General features: G+C 38.3%; 1 protein-coding gene across 1 annotated transcript in view; it reads right to left on the bottom strand.

Annotated features, from left to right (window-relative positions):
• COMMD10 (COMM domain containing 10) overlaps positions 1-18,049 on the bottom strand; it is a 116,673-nt gene that overhangs the window by 92,657 nt on the left and 5,967 nt on the right. The gene's annotated exons all lie outside the window — the stretch shown is intronic.

Below are 18,049 nucleotides of genomic sequence, written 5' to 3'. Positions count from 1 at the left end.
GTAATTTCTTAATCAACAGATCTACTCATGTGTGTTCTACCATACACAGATGTTAATGACAAAAATAATTCTGTGCTGCTTTTTAAATTGTTACTACTGAAAAGCCAAAAGGCAGTTAAGCATGTGAGCAACAGAATTTTTAATAGAAAGATACACAAAAATACATCTCAAATTGCGTTTTAATCATTAATCTAAATGATATTCAAACATTATCAAGCTACACCTCATGCATAAATGAAGCGTGCAAGAACAGAACTACAAGTCTTTCACAAAATAACCTACCTGTTTTTCTTGAATAAAGAAAAGTAGAAATATAAACTCTTACCACCTGGCAAGTTAATTTGCATACAAGTTCTTTTTAATCTAGTGTCTCCCCTCTGCTAGTAAATGTTGTGGCTGACTTGGTAAAACTGAAACTGTGCCACATCTTGGTGAATCTCTTACCGGTCGAACAATCCAGCTAAAATCATCAACAGCTCAGAGCCATCCCAGAGGCACTGTACTGTGAATTGCAGAGAAGCCAACACATGCCCTGCCTCCTACAGCCACAGTAATCTCTAGATGAGTGATAGGAGAGCAAGCAGTGGCAGAAATATCTTCCATGGTCACAGCTCAAAGACAGAACTTCCAAAACTTACTGCAGCTCTACCATTTGCACTTACACATTAATTTATGTTATATCTCATTTCTTTGTATATTGCATCGCCTTTATACTAATTACATAACAAACCAAACACTGAAAGCCATGAGTAAGCATACCGAAAGGAAAATTATATATCATGACCTAATAACCACAACTGCCATTTAAAGATGGTTAGGGAGTTTAGCCAAGGCCAAGTTAACAGAAAGACACAGAACGGTCTCAGACTGACTTTGTATACAGCTGTAGGAACAAGGCAGTACGAAGAACTTCAGCAGGTCAGCCTGCAGTCCGTCAGCTGCTCTGCAATAAATGCCCCTATTCAGATTTCACTGTGTGCTAAAAATATGTAGAGTTTATACACTAATCAAATCAATGAAAGCATGCATACAACACAAACATGCACAGCTAAAATGCTGTAAATCTGGTCTAGCTCATTTTGTGGTAGGCATAGCTTTAGTAACAGTATGCCCACAACCTATGAACTAAAGATGCTTTAAAAGACAAGTTTCATAAATTCTAAAAGCAGGTTAATTTTTATTCATAATTCTCTGGTTTGATTTCCTCTAACCTGATTACATCTTCGTTGATGAAAATAATATCCCATCCCACCAAAAGTACAGCACAATCCAAAGTGGATTCTGTGGATGAGCTCAAGTCTATCACACCACTGGACAAGTCTGCTAAGGTCCTGTGCTGGCCAGTATCTGGAATCTTTCAGGAAATTATACCAGAATGACACAGCTGGAAAACATTTTTCTGTCTACAAATTTCAATAAAATTCAGTAAAGAAGTGACACCTGTTTCTCTCAGGAGCGTGAAGATCTTAGCATCTTGCCTTACTTTAGGTCTTGATCTCTAGATCAAGGAAGTAATTCAGTTCAGTTAAAGAACCCTATCAAAATTTATAATGGTCAACAGAGAAGGACTGGAATGCTGACTTATGTGCTAGTGGTGGGAGCAGTCCAAAGCAGGCAACAGGAAACAGTACTACCTATTTTGATAAAACACTTAACCGCTAGAGTGAAACACTGAGACAGTGAACAAGCTCTGGAACACAATGGTTCTTCATACTGCAGTCACTGAGGTTCAAGACTCTCAATTTAGAAAAGACTTTCTATGAGCTACACTTAAACAGTTCATTATACTAGTATGGAAACCAAACCTTAGACCAGCAAGCATCTTGTCCAGGATTATAAAACAAGAACAGTATCCTAGGAAGCCTGACTTTTAAGACTTTTCTAAGGCCATTAAATAGTGTATTGTATGTGGCATGAAAAACAAACCATCAAAAGTAAAGAAATTCAAATTTATGTCTTCTATTTGACTTTTAATACACATCTATCCAGGAACATTGTAGAGGGCTCAGAATAATACAATATATGTGGCAGCACAGTGGCCTGAGTTTATAGCTGAACAACAGCCATAACTCTTTTTTTATATTGCTTTACCTTAAAATTACTTTGTTTTCCTGTATGATTCATGTATCTTTTCTGTTTTAAATATAGTTGTAGGAGAACAAGGTTTGATTAACAAATAGCACTCTGCCTAAGGCTTCAAAATGGTCTGACTATTTTCTTGAAAGAAAAATGTATTTGGCTATAGTCATGTTTACTTAGAAGACATTCAACATCCTGAAACATCAATTAACCTTTTGAGAGTAGTGACATGTTTCTGTATGGCATTTTTGTCAAGGCACAGTATTTGGTAGCCACAAAGTGGTGCATATTTTAGGGACAATTTTTTTCAAAAATGAAAGGACTATAAAATTATTTTCACTTCTGATATAAAACTTTTTATAGAAAACCAAGCATTGGGAGAGACTGTATGATGCCAGAATTTGCGATAACATTGACACTTATATTACCTGAAGAGCAATTACTGGCGGGGAAGCGGGGGAGGAAGTATTTCTCCATAACAAGCATGAAACTAAAGCCATGGGTTTAGTTACTGTAGACCTCTAGCTTCTTTTTACAATTTCTTATCAGCAGTTTAGAAATGTGCAAGCTACCTTGTCACTGCAACAATAAACACTGTTGAAAATGTACTATTTAGCGCTGTAAGTTCTCCCTGGTATCTCTGGCACTTATTTAACCTCAGGGTTATGTTTAGAAAACAAAAAACAAGTGCAAGCTGGAAAACATGGAAAGGAAAAAACATAGATACTAAATAAAACCAATAGTAAGCACATATGAAAATGCGTCATATCTGCTCCATGAACCCTACAGCAAATGATTCAGGGCAACAAAGACATGATGAAGTTTTTGACAACCCCTGGAATCCTCAGCTCCCGTGTCCATGTTGTTCCACTTAGGCTTCTGAAGAAGATACCATGATAGCCAGGAATGGCTACATGGCTACAGGCATGGAAGAACCTATGCACTTCTCCCTTCCAGCACTCACTCAGTATTAGCTGTAGAAAAGATAAGATGTTATACCTGCTAATCCGGCTTTGTAATGCCTGCAAACGTAGTGCTTCTCAGTGGCCATGCATGCCTGCGGCAGGGGCAGATCCACAAGAGAGAGCTGCCAGTTCCCTTAATATGAGAGGATCTGACCCTTCATTTGTAGATCACTAACACCTTTACAGATACATAAATACATCATTTCTGGTCCGTCTATGAAGTCTGTGATATCCACAGTCATTTTCCTCCAGTGTAAAACATGGGAGCTTCCAACTCAAGCCCACTCTCCCATCCACCAGACTACTTTCCGTACTAAATAGTAGAGCGCAGTATTTTACATATTAGGACAGGATCATCTGCAATCTAACATAACAGCGGTAAAATGCCTGGGTGAAAGTCACCCTCTAGAAAAAGCCCATGTGCACTAAATATCAAGTCAGCCTTCACAGCTTACCTGATATGAACTTTAAGCACAATCTCCAAGCAAATAAAGGATTCCACATAACCAAAATTAACATACACAAAATCCACCATTTCTCTCATCAGGTACATCCCATTCTCTTTTCATATATTATTGTCTCTTTGTGGAGTATTTTCACCACAGATCTTTACTTTCACTTTTGACTACACATAAACATTACTACAAATTAAACCAAAACCGAGAAGAAATTAAGAAATCAGATAAACATGACAAGTTTCTATATTAGTTGTCAAAAAAAAAATCAAAATATCTCTCCTTTCTCAACTACGTAAAGGTATTTACCTTATAAGCTTTAATAGAAATCAAACAAATGTTTCTTGGCAAAGAAATTCAGCCTAAAAAGGTCAAGGAGAAAACAATAATAGAATCATAGAAATGTCTAGGCTGGAAGCGACCTTTAAGACCATCCAGTCCAACCATTAACCTAACTCTGCCAAAACCACTAAACCATGTCCCTAAGCACCATGTCTACACATCTTTTAAATACCTTCAGGGATGGTGATTCAACCAGTTCCCTGGGCAGCCTGTTCCAGCACTTCACAATCCTTTCTGTGGAGAAATTTTTCCTAATATCCAGTCTAAACCTCCCCTGGTGCAACTGGAGGCCATTTCCTCTTGTCCTATCGCCTGTTACCTGGGAGCAGAGACCGACCCCCACCTCCCTACAGCCTCCTTTCAGGTAGCTGTAGAGAGCCATAAGGTCTCCCCTCAGCCTCCTTTTCTCCAGGCTGAACAACCCCAGCTCCCTCAGCCGTGCCTCGTAAGATTTATTCTCCAGAGCCCTCACCAGCTTCGCTGCCCTTCTCTGGACCCGCTCCAGCGCCTCAATGGCTTTTTTGTGGTGAGGGGCCCAAAACTGGACACAGTACTCGAGATGGGGCCTCTCCAGGGCTGAGCACAGGGGACGATATTTCCCTAGTCCTCACCACACTGTTCCTGATACAGGCCAGGATGCTGTTGGCCTTCTCGGCCACCTGGGCATGCTGCTGGCTCATATTCAGCTGGCAGTGGACCAACACCCCCAGGTCCTTTTCTGCCAGGCAGCTCTCCAGCCGCTCCTCCCCCAGCCTGTAGCGCCGCATGGGGTGGTTGTGACCCGCGTGCAGGACCTGGCACTTGGCCTTGTTGAACCTCATACCGTTGGCCTCAGCCCATCATAGCTATACAAAGTCCAGTCTATCAGACTCAAAAATGAAGGACTACGACTTGGAGAGTGAAGGCAGACTGGATGTGCAGAACAGGCATGTTGTAGGGCTCCAATCTGAGGACCAAGAACAGAGTCAAAGTGATTGAGAAACTCACACTCAAAAAAGCTGGCAAGGACCTTAATTTGAGAAAAGAAAATAAGTGGGAATATTGTGAAAAAAAGGGAAAACTAAAAATGGAAACAGAATTTCAGAAAATACGTTAGAACCTAAAATGTCTTCCCCAATACTTCCAACTTCAGCTGTTCAAAACTTCTGGAGGAGGGTCCAGCATTTTTAAGGGAGGAGAGAAAAAGGGGTTTAAACGCTCAGTCAGTATCAGAGCAGGGAAAGGGGATATTTTTTTACTTTGGACTTGAGTGATATACTGAGATCACATTTCCTGTCTGTCTCTACACTCATGAAGACTGGAAGCTTGTTTTAATTTTAAATGGAAAACTGGTATTCTCATATAAATTACCCACTTCTAGAAGGTGAAGCTTTCAGAAGGTCATGTAATACCATGACAAATCATTACAGCAACTATAGAAAATCAGTGTTACTGCCCTCAGAACTCACTGATGTGGCACAAACAACTTCTTACCACAATGCAAGCAAGATGCCATAGTACCATGCAAATCACTATTTCTCCTCCATTGGCAATCCATGATTTGGCATTTATTTGTCCCTTAGAAAGTGCTGTAAACATTTACCTCAGAGAAAGTAAAAGTAACAATGAGTAAATAAAGCACTGAACCTGCAAGAATTACAGTATGGAAATACTGCTTGGACATATAAAATCACCAGGACTGGGGTTTTTATAACCACCAGACATTTATACAGTTATGAAACAGACAATCACTTTACAGCTCAAATTTAACGTATTATGAAGATCTAAATATTTCATTCAGATCCTTGCACTCCATTCTCTTGGCAAGATTTGCTGCTTTCAGAAAACCTAGCTTTCCCTAAATAGTATAAAATATTACATACTTCACCTCTGTGTAATACTAAAACATACAATCATAGTCTTCAGTTCATGAGAGAATATTCAGAACACATACATGATTCAGAACATGTGGGCAAATACGATTAGTCAGCATTATAGGTTAAATATGACTTAATAAGCAACTATAGATAAACCGGCTACAGGAAAGATTACGAAGATCCTGGCATATCCATTATTAGACTCTCAGATAAACAAATGACTGTACGCATTTCTACAGGAAGAGAGAGAACTGTTGATTAGCGCTTACCAAAGAGCAAGAAAAAGAATTGTTAAAATTAGTTTCATCCTAAAGTTTAAAAAGTGAGAAAAACAGAATTCTCAGTGGGGAAGGAACACATAGCATAAGCAAACTAGCATATGCAATTTCTGAATTCTACTGCTATTACTACAAAAATGTTTTCAGTATTGGCAAAAGGTAAATGGTAAAAAAAGGTGGTAACATTACCACTACATTTGGTAATGTCTGAAAATCAACAATATAATAATGCAGTTTTTCAATTGTATTATTTCAATTGGGCATTTCTCCCAATGGGCACCGGTTTAGTTTGTCTGTTTGGACTTTTTTTTTTAGAAGCACAAACTCCCTCAACGACATGTGCCTTTTTAGAGAGCAAAAGGTTTTCCTTACCTTGAAGTTGCTAAGGGGCTGTTGAAGCTTTCCAACACGAGTGATGAGAATTTTAAAGCAAACTGAGCTTGTGGCCCACAGTAAGAGTTAAAAGCTAGTAAGACTAACCTTTAGAATAACTATGTCACATGTTGTGAATATTGAGAAGAAGAACGTGTATTAAGGTGTGCTAAGGAAATTATGGTATGATACTAAATCTAACTCATCTAGTTCATAATGCGCGCATCAGTTCAGCTGAACTGGCCTCTGGAGACTTTACTAACTTGAGCACAGCTGAAAATAAATCTTAACATCCCTTCTGAAAACCCAAATCTTGGCATAAAACTGCATGCTTCTAATAGTGCTACCTCTTCTGGTACTGGTGGTGCTGAAGGACTTGATTAATATGGACATCCCTGTTCTTGGTCGCAGGCAGCTTCCTACGGCACAGAATGCTGGTTTAGAATTGCATAGTTGAGGACTAATACCCAATTCTACTGACTTTGGGTCAATACTCAAAGAACCATTTCAGGGCAGTTTAAGTGCATCTATAGTTCCTTCTTTCACTGGCAGTCTGATTCATTTGAGGACAGGCTGAAGCGGCACAACTGACTTCATTTTTGTGAGGTCTTTAAAAAAAATGCGTAATAGAAATCGAATGCCAAAAAGAACTTCTTACTGACTCATTCTTTACAGGTACCATAGAAAATAGTCTTATGTTAGGCAGAAGCCTAACAAACTAAAGTAGGACAGTTACAGTAATACAGAAATTAGTTTCATGTGCCACTGGTATATAGGCCCACCCACTTTATTTTCAAATACTCAATCCTTATTTTGAGAGGCCATTCAGTTCAAAATATTCTGGTATTTGTGATAAATTAGATGATACTGCACATAAGATTATGCTTTTTATATCCTCAGAAAAAAATCTACATGTTTGTTTCTAAAAAGCTTTTTCTGTAAAAAAACCAAAAAAGTATGCAAGTGTAATGGCATCATTTTTAAGAGTTGCACTCTCCTCATCTATTTCCACCACGTGGGGTATATCTGTAAGAGCACTGTATCAGCTTACACACAGCAACTGCTCTTGGAAGTAAGTTCAGCTTCACTACATGAGTGCTGGAGCACTCACTAAGGCTACTTAAATTCAGTCTAAATTAAGTATTGATAACTTAACATTCCAAAGTCTAAAACTTCTACTGTTACAGTTTAAGAGTGAGTAACAAACACTACAGGACAGTGCACAATAGGGGGACAAAACCCCAGCCTTCAGCCCATTCTTCAGGAAGTAGATTTATGCTAGCTAGAGAAGTAAGACTCAAGAACTACCCTCGAATACCAACAGTGTGAGCAAAAACTCTTAGATAATTTAAAGACAGAGCCTGACAAATTCAGAAAGCGCACTATATGATGTAGCTGCTTGCAGCAACAGGGAAAATTAACAACTTGATGCCTCTGCCACATGTACCTTAGAAAGGAACCTATTCTGCCCCCAAAGGCAACAACTGCAGAAAGAGAAAAATTAAATCTTGTTTTAACAAATGAAATGAGAATTTTGTCTTTTTAACTCAAATACTAACTCGCTCATTTCAGCTATTTTCCCCACTAATTTCAGGGGAATAGTCCAATTTTAAAGATGAAAACTTTTCATAGAACAATCTGAAAGAGCTGTTTATGTAATTTAAGATTTCTGTGTATTACTCTCATTGAAGCTGTTATGAACAGTGAAGTGAGAGATAATGAGGTATGAAAGACATCTTCAGCAAATCTTTTTATCATATGGTTACAATAGCATGTATCACACTGACACAAAACATTTAAGAATGTTTTCCAACTAACAAAATATTTTGAGGAAATAAATAATCTGTAACATAAGCATTTTTCTGGTGCAGATCTTTCACTTACAAGACACTTATTTCAGTTGTTCTAAACAAAAAACCTACAGGAAAATGAGCATGCCTATCCTTTCACTCACTTTAATTCTTGAAAGAGTAACTCCTGTAGTTCCTACACTGAAGACCAACTACTCCTCATTTCATTGCAGAAAAAGAAAGTCAGAATACTCACATTTTAAAGTTTGGGGGTCCCCTCCCCTGATCTCTCGACAATCAAATTAGACAAAATATGCTAAGTCATAGTTACATAAATGAATACTTTCATTTAAAGAAACTACTGCAACATGTAGATGTCGTTTTAATAAATTAACTATTAGTTTTGTATGGATGGGAGAAGACTAAAAGTGTATTACACGTTAAGAAAAGCATTAGTCTAACTTCAGACCTATGTAATCACGCAACATAAAGACTAGAGTAAACCACTAAGTCTGCTCTCTGAAATTTACAGCCTAAGATGTCAGTTCTGCTCTCCATCAGCACACTCAGCATAGCAGTATCAAAACTACAAATTAGACATGAAAATGTCAATTTTGCCTGCTGTGATGATGAAAATAACTTAGGTAAGAGGCCAAGAAAAGGATGACAGAACATAACTGACTGAACTCCTTCAAAAACTTTCCCTGTCTGCTTAAGAAAAGAATGTTAGTGCAGAGGAGACACTAGCAGGATGAAGCCAAAAGTGTACTCAATATAGCAAATAAATATTAAAACAGGAAAAAAAAAGGTGCACATTTTTAAGTGGAAGGCAATGAGTGACAAGCACAATTTCACAATCATCATAGGTGGGGTCTGCATCACAGAAGTATTCTGTACTCAGGAAGAAAGCGTTTCCTTTAAGATAAGCCTCAGATCAAACATCATTTTCCTACTGATGGGAAACTAGCACTGGGGCCAGGGGAGATGACGGCATAAACACCCTGATTTCTATTCCATATTGTTGTAACTGACTTCAGTTGTATTAATGTGGTGTGTATATCTTTGAAGGAAGCTCTGGATGTTGCAGCTTCTTTTCAGCAGGCCTCACTGTAACAACTGTTCCATGGCTGACGAAGTCTGCAGTGAAACAGTTGGATTTTCACATTGGTTGCATAAAGTTTCTGACTACAGTCCTCTACCACCTTTTGAACAGCAGTGGAAAAACCTAATGGTATACAGTATTTCAAAGTCTGTTCCCCTACTGTACAAACATATTCTGTACAAACTGTACAAACAACAATTCAGCATACCCATTTTCTAAATGGATTACTGAGGCATTTTGTGGTTTCAGTGGAAAGTACTCTTCAATGGCAGATTTAAAACCTCTAAGATTCAGTTTTTATACAGAGATGTGAGTCACAAATTGAAAGACCAGCATCTTCAGATGACAGTACCAGGCAAATCTTCAAATTAAACCCAAGACACAGAGCAGGCACCACAAAAATTGTATATAACTATCAATAAAACTTTACATCCATCCATAAAACAAAGTCAGAGTAACAGTGGTTGGGTGTTTTTTTAAAAAAGCATGAAAGTCTGTAATTACAGTCATAACACATATGCACAGCCAAGTTAAGCAGAGGTTGCACAGTCAACTACAGTGCCTCTTACTAAATTCTAAGACCGGACTTTGCAACCTTAATGATAGTCTTGCAATGTACCTTCGTCGTGTAGTTGTAAGAAAATAGGAATCACTGGACGTATATTATCTATCTAGTCACAATACTAGAATGCAGTATCAAATCCAAATCTGCCTTAATCTCACAGATACTGCAAGACCATCAGCAAACAGATGAACAAACCAAAACAAAATGGAAAGCAGCAACTATGTTTTTCAGCAGTAGACAAGAATAATCTTCTAGGTTCTGAAGTAGTACCACATGCTATGATTGTCTCTAACTAGAAATAGTGGTAGTTCTAACGTAATGGCAGGGAAAGGGTTGGACCGGTCAGACACCTGGACAGTGAATTTACAGAATCCTGTAAAAAGACTGACCAAATAGAACACAATTCCCAAAGGAAAACATTCAGAGAAGTTTAAAAAACAAAAAGAATCTATTTATGTGGCTTTCTATCTTAGTCTCGCAAGAAGGCACTGTAAGACCAACGGACTGAAGATAAGTTGGACCAAAGACCCAGATGAGTGGATAAACCAAGTGAGTGGGATAGAGAGGCACTGAAGAGAGCCACAGGTCATGCACTATGTTTGCTGTGCAACTCTCAGATCCCTCGCCACAACTTTCCCTAATGATATCAGTAACTATAGGAGGCAGAAGAAAATAAAAAAGAGGAACAGTAAGTGTTCTGACTTTGTAAACTGAGAGGTTTCAGCCTGAAATTAATGCTAGAAAAAGCAAGTGCAGCAAGCCAGAAAAAAGCCAGTACCTCAGTTACCTCTCAGAGACGATTTGAATATTAAAAGTGTATTGAAAATAGAAAACGAGACTGAGATTTAACTCTAAAAGGAAAATCTGCACAAGGTATGTACCTAAAGCCAGGTTATTTGGTGAAGATGTAAGATGAACTAGATTCTTCATCCAAGGTTGGCTCTCTCCTGAAGGGTTAATTTCCTCTGACTTCCCATTTTTGTCTGCAAGGATGAAGTCGTATTTCTCTTCAGCAAACCTTGCTTAGTACATATGCCAGGAAGAGTGGTATTTTCAGACTTCTTTGTTCAATATCCAAACCCAAACCCCTCACATCTTTAATCTTTGAATTTAAAAAAGGAAAAGACACACACCAAAAAGTACCAGTGTACTTCAAAAAGGAGGAAACAAAAGAAATAACACGACATGAAACTGGTAGAGCAAGGCTAGTGCTAAGAAGCAAAAACTTCAAAAGACTTTTCCCTAACTGAAGTTACTGCAGGTTTTCATCTTTACATGTATTTTAACCGATAAGCAGCTAGCTTGAAAGCAAACAGAAAGGGATTGTATGACAAAAATTAGAAAGAACATTAAAGTTTCCAAAACCCCAGTATTTAGGGATGCGCTTTGTGCAAAAGGTAAAGTTATTGTTGTGCTCTTTCTCCCTCTAGGAAATTTGTGGGTACAGAGTTGCAATAAAAGTATGCACCAGTCTATGAGCACTTGCGTGGAAAAGCCATGGCTGACTGTCTCTTATCTAGCAGAAGAATATATAGCAAGATCCAATGGTGGGAAGATGAAGTTAGATTTTTAATTAGAGATAAGGCACAAATTTTTATTAATCATAAAAAATACCTCAGAAATTACCTGTCATTTCAAGCCTTGAAATCACAACACCTGTTTCAAAAGCTCTCTTACACACTCAAGAAAAATTATGGTTTGTATTACACAGGGAGTTACACAAGATAGGCATGGTACTCTTATAAAAGAGTAGCTTAAAAGACGCTATTTTGCTTGTAGGAACAGAACAAATGTTTCAGATGTTTTTAAACATTCTCAAAACATTCCTTCTTTCAACCTTTATCGCGTACACACTCTTGGTAGAAGACAGAAGAGGGTAAGCAGGATAGGGAGAAACTCATTAAAAAAACCTCAAGAAGTAGTACCTAAAAATTGTAAACAATTAAAATACCTACTAACAAAGCTGGGCCAGTGGAAGATTAAACACACTCCGATATGCTGTAGCTGTAGCTGGCTATTAAAATAATCTCAGGAATTATAAAACTGTTTCTTTACTACCTCTTTCATCATTTACATTCTTTTTACCGCTGTCTGTGATGGCATCATATAATGCAAGTTGGTTCATAATTCATTCTGACAATGCCCGAAGGGACAACACAGTCTTTGTGACCTCTGTTTGTCACTGTAAGAATGACTAGTGGATCAGACACTATCAAGAAACTAAAAGATTCTTTCTGTTTGAGCTGTATTCCTCCTTATTTTGCATTTCTTCTGATATCAGAAAGAATTTTCCCCCATGACACACACACAGAGCACGCCAGTTCTCTTCATTTTTTGTCATAATGACCATAGGATGCATGTGTTTCAGAGTATTTTTGTAGATTTGCCAGCGTTTAGCAGAGGGAATTTAGCATATTCGTGTTACATATACACCCCTTAGCAAGAAGACCAATTTCTGAGAAAAATACTTTCAGAGTTTTTCCCATATGGCTTCAAACAGCCAGTCAAGATACAGAATTGACAGCTCCGCCAAGAATTTTAGGTACGTAATTTCACTAGTTTCATTCCCACGCATCATTATATTAAGTAATGCTGTCTTAAGGCTATAAAAAACTTCTCCTGCTTGGCAACATGAGATTCTTATCTTTTTTGTTTTATCTGTCTTAAAGATACCATGAGAATCTTAAAGAAGCTTATGAGGCATTTAGCTTGACCTGCCTGTAAAACAGATAGATTTACGCTGAGTACCAAAAAACATACAGAGAACATAATATAGGAGGAGGGGGAGGGACAGAAGGAAAAATGCAACAGAATAGATAGAAAATTGCCATGAGAATTCAGAGTGAAGCCTACTAAAAAGCTAGCTCTTCTTCACAGAGAGGAAAAGAATACATTTTAATCTGATCAATGTGTCCTGATTTCTAAACTGATACATTACCAAGCGGATTTAAAAACTGGATCAGATTGTTATCATTGACCTGTCATTCTAGAAGCCAAATTAAGAACACATTCAAAGAAAAAACTGATACAAATACCATCAGTGTAATTGACTAGGATTGTATTATGCAGCAGAAGTAATATAATAAAGGGACTGCCATGGGAGTAAAGATTCCAAGAATCAATTAATGCAACAGGACAATATATGTAATTAATAACCCTGTGCAGCTGAAGACTGCCTATAGCTCAATAAAGAAAAATGAAAAGATGAAGTGAGAAAATAAATAGCACTAAACAGTACAGCTTCAGTTTAACTCTACAGTTATTATTCCTTTCTCAAGACAATAACATCCTGTCAACTAAGCAGTCTGCACCAAAAAAATTTCTAAGATCTACGTTCAAAAAAGAACAATTTTTCCCTAACAATTTGAAGTAGTGTTCAACATGCCACAAAAAACTTCACCGAATCAGCATTCTGGGAAATACTTGTTCTGTTGCTCTAACAAACTCAATTTGGCTTGTCAACCTAATGAAGCTATCAGCCCGTGCACTACCACCTGCATCTATTGCATAGAACTGACAGACCCATAATCCAGAAGACTAGTTTTCATACCAAGTTGCAGTTTGCAGGCAAGAAGCAAATCTGGTTTAAGAGAAATAACATGTTAATACAAGCAAAATATCTGTATGACATTACTTCCTGTAATAACTAGTGGTCTGGAGTCCAAATATAAGCACTGCTGCAAGGTAAAAGATGCAGTGGCCTAGTCTCTCAAAAACAGTGATAAGCCAAATTAATTAGTAATATTATGAAAGAATAATCCTGGACAGTCAGCTACCCACTAGCTTTGGCTATAAATTAATCAGTCTTCGGTTCTTCCTTCAATTTGCCCAAAGGTTTCAGTGTTTGCCTAATGTGCAAATCATACCTCTAAATAAAAAAAAAAAACCACAAAAACCTGTTTATCTTTTTTTGTTTACTTAAAACAGAAATGAACGATTACTGCCTGGTCTTTCTAGTGTGTACTACAGAAAGAAGACTTAGTGACAGCATTTCAATACTTCCAAAATAGAAAACTTCTAAGTATCAGATGCCAGGAGAGACTCAGAATTATTTTGCCATTTGGATTTTACTAAAACACTTTAAACTCAAGATAAAATTCCAATTAGATCTTCCTTAGTTGCTTTGCAAACTCTGTCTTGCTCAGACCCAGGTGCAGGACCTTGCCCTTTGCCTTGCTGAACCTCACGAGGTCCACGTGGGCCCACTCCTCCACCCTGTCCAGGTCCCTCTGGATGGCATCCCTTCCCTCAAGCATGTCAACTGCACCACTCAGCTTGGTGTCATCCACAAACTTCCTGAGGGTGCACTCAATCCCACTGTGTTATTGATGAAGACATTAAGTAGTGTTGGTCCCAGTCCAAACCCCTGAGGGAGACCTTAATTACAAAGCCACCAAGTAAAGTATTAGTATTCCAGGCAAGCCCATATCACACTCTATTCACATTAGTTTCTTCCAAAATACAGCAGAAATATGTCAGACAGAGATAACATAGAATCATACAATCTTCATGGACAAGCAGGAAACTTCCATGGAATGAGTGAGAAATCACTATGTATTTTAAAATACAAACAATAAAGACCACGCTCTTAGTTTTTCTCATAACAAAAAAGGGGATATACAATAAAATCTAAAGATAATGGATATACTGTTTTTAAAAAAACATGAACACATATCACTTTTCCCTCAAGTGGTAGAAAAACAGAAATCAGGCAAGTACACAGACTGAAACCTCCAGGATATTTCACAAGTGATAAACAATCACCTTGAGGATGCAAGAGACCTTCTGATCCAGTACAGTAACTCCTGTATTCCTGGAATCTGAATCACTAACAAAACTACAAGGTATACTTGACCAAAAAAAGCATCATTATGAATCCAACTTCAGCCATACACAGAACATGAATAAATCAGAGTCTTAAGAAAAAAAAGGAAAAAAAAACCAACCAAAAAAAATCCAAAACCGCCCATCAAACACCAATCCTCAAGATTTCTGAGGAAAGCAAAGGTCACTCCTGTCTTCAAAAATGGTAGGAAGGAGGACCCAGGGAACTAAAGGCTGGTCAGCCTAACCCTAGTCCCTGGGAAGATGATGGAACAACTAATCCTGGAAAACATTTCGAGGCGTGTGAAGAACGAGGTGACTTGGTATAGCCAGCATGGATTCACAAGAGGGAAGTAAGTCACACTTGACCAACTTAATTAATTTCTACAGTGAAATAATTGGCTTTGTAGACAAGGTAAGAGCAGTGGATAGACCACCATAGTGCAAAGACCTCCCCTTGACTTCAGGGAGGTCCTTGAGACTGTGAAACATCAGATCCTCGTAGACAAGCTGTTGATATAAGCTGATGATACAGACAGAAAGGTGAGTTGAAAGCTGTCTGAACAGCCAGGGCCAGAAGGTGACTATTGGAGCAACGAAGTCTAGTTGGAGGCCAGTAACTAGCAGTGTACACCAGGGGTCAGTACTGCCTCCAGTCCTGTTCAACATCTTCATTAATGATTTGCATGATGGGGCAGAATGTACCCTCAGCAAGTTTGCAAGTGACAAAAAACTCGCAGGAGTGGCTGATACACCAGGGGGTCATGCTGCCACCCAGAGGGACCTGGACAGGCTGGAGATATGGGCAGACAGGAACCTCAGGAAGTTCAACGAGGGGAAGTGAAAAAGTCCTGCACCGGGGGAGCAACAATCCCAAGCAACAGCAGATGCTGGGCATTGTCCAGCTGGAAGGCAGCTTTGTGAAAAAGGACCTGGAAGTCCTGGTGGACACCCAATTGAACATGAGCCAGCAATGTGTTCTTGCAGCAAAGAAGGCTAATGGTATCCTGAGCTGCATTAGGAGGAATATTGCCAGCAAGCTGAGAGAGGTGATCCTTCCCCTCTACCCAACCATGGTGAGGCCGCACCTGGAGTGCTGGGCTCCCCAGTACAAGAGAGACATGGACATAGTGGAGAGAGTCCAGCAAAGGGCCAAAAAGATGAGGAAGGAACTGAAGCACCTCACAGATCAGGAAGGACTGAAAGAGATGGGACTTTTCAGCCTGGAGAAAAAAAGGCTTATCAATGTATATAAATACCAGAAGGGAGGGTGTAAAGAAGACTGAACAAGGCTCTTTTCATTGGTGCTCAGTGACAGGGCAAGAGGTAATGGGCACAAACTGAAACACAGGAGGCTCTGCCTGAACACAGGAAAACACTTTTGCACTTTGACAGTGATCGAGCACTGGCACAGGTTCCCCAGGGATATGGTGGAGTCTTCATCTTCAGAGATGTTCAAATGCAGTCTGGACATAGTCCTGGGCAACTGGCTGTAGGTGGCCCTGCTTGGGCAGAGGGGTTGAACCAGATGACCTTCAGAGGTTCCTTCCAACCCCAACCATTCTGTGATTCTGTTGCTTGAAATTACAACAACAGAAATGTCAAATGCTTTTTCTGTACCTAATATTGCTTCTGGGAGAGAAGCGCACAATGCAAATCAGGAACTCTCACACGGCCATATAAAGAAGTACCTATACAGAGGGCACATTTATAGGATCAATTGTTTTACGTGTTATACCTGTGTATACATGTGGCAGACAGTATTAAGAATTTAATACTTTTTTTTAAAAAACAAATAAGGTTAATAAAACTTTTAAATCAATCTAAATATCTGAATAGTAGATCTAATCTAAAAAGCTACTATGATTTAACTATTTTTCAGAATTCTAACTTTTTTTTTTAAACTTTAATTCAAGTGATGTTGATGAACATTTACAGCAAGTTGGCTACTACAACAACGTACCACTAGAAAGAAAGTATTTTGCCTGCTATTTTTCAAGGTACAGAGAGATAATGCAGCGAATACGTGCTGATATGTATTACGTATAGAATATAGAAGGAAACAATGGAAGGATCATGCAGTCATCCACTGCACTGATAAGACGTTACAAGGAGATTTGTAAGATTATAAGGAGATGGCAAGTTCTTCCATGATCCTATGCAATTTTTAAAATACTTGGTCTCTGTGTGCCTTGTTAGCAGAATAAATACTTTATTCAGCAATTTGGTTTGTGAACTTAATCTTAGGGTTAAGGAAAAGTTCTTGTGAACTTTGATTTTTTCACTTAACTAAAATCTACAGGATTAAGACTTCAGAGGTATTCAAAACAAACTGAGAACGTAAATTCAAGTTCAAACTCAAATTACACCTTAAGATCTAAACTCACACTCAAACTGATACTCAATCTGTCATCTGGGCTAGGAAAAGAAAAAAAAGAGGGAAGTGAAAATAATGATTTAAGCATACGTAAAAGCTCATATCTGTATTTAAACCTGCTTTCATGCTAAAAAACAAGTAAATTGCACTCTGATATTTTTGCAGTTGCTTTTCTGCAAGCTTAATTATAAATGACAGTTTAAAACTGCTTTATATAGGATCTAATATACTAGAAAAATGCCATTCCATTATATGAGATGGTGCTGAGGTCACAAAGAATCTCCAAAACTGTAACATACACCAGAAGCATTGCATGTAGCAGGGGTCACAAAACTGCAGACAAAACACAAACCAATATCATACTCAAACCAGGTCACAGAAGGACCACAGGTGTGCATGGTACAAATTCCAAATAAATGTGTTTTTATTAGTTTCTTATATGCTGCAGACCCAGCAGTAAAATATGTATTAGTGCACAGTCTGTCTAAAAAAAATTCTCAAACAGCTGCTTTGTAGGCTATCTTCAGAATTGCCTTCCATCCTGCACACGTATGCTCTATTCTGAAAAGTTAGCCTTATAACCTTTTGTGATTTCACTTGGTTTTCAGATTACTCACCTTCTTCAATGGACAGTCATACTTGCATATACACTAACTGTATCGCAGACCATTTACACTTTGGGACTTGTATGCTTGGCATTGGTAAATATTATCTCGAAAAGATAGACGCTCAAAAGATCTTGCTCAACTCAGGTGTGGTTTGGGGTTTTTTTTGGTTTTGTTTTGGTTTTTTTTTATGTATACTTACATTATCAGTCATTTACTTGGTAAGGTTCGTGAGTTACTGTAATTTTGCACATAAAAATTCTTCAAGTCATGTGTCAAAAATTCCCCAGTTTTACAAAGGATCAAGTTTAAATACTTTGGAAAAATCACCGGTGATACAATTCTGAATATCTTTAGTCTGTTCCACAGACATATCTTGCGTTCTCAAAATGTGTGCTTTACGCCTAAATAAAATTCTAGGTTTATTTACATGTAAACC

Source organism: Chroicocephalus ridibundus, chromosome Z (assembly GCF_963924245.1).
Source record: "Chroicocephalus ridibundus chromosome Z, bChrRid1.1, whole genome shotgun sequence".
In the NCBI taxonomy this organism is placed as follows: domain Eukaryota; kingdom Metazoa; phylum Chordata; class Aves; order Charadriiformes; family Laridae; genus Chroicocephalus; species Chroicocephalus ridibundus.
This window is presented reverse-complemented; position numbering and strand designations above follow the sequence as displayed.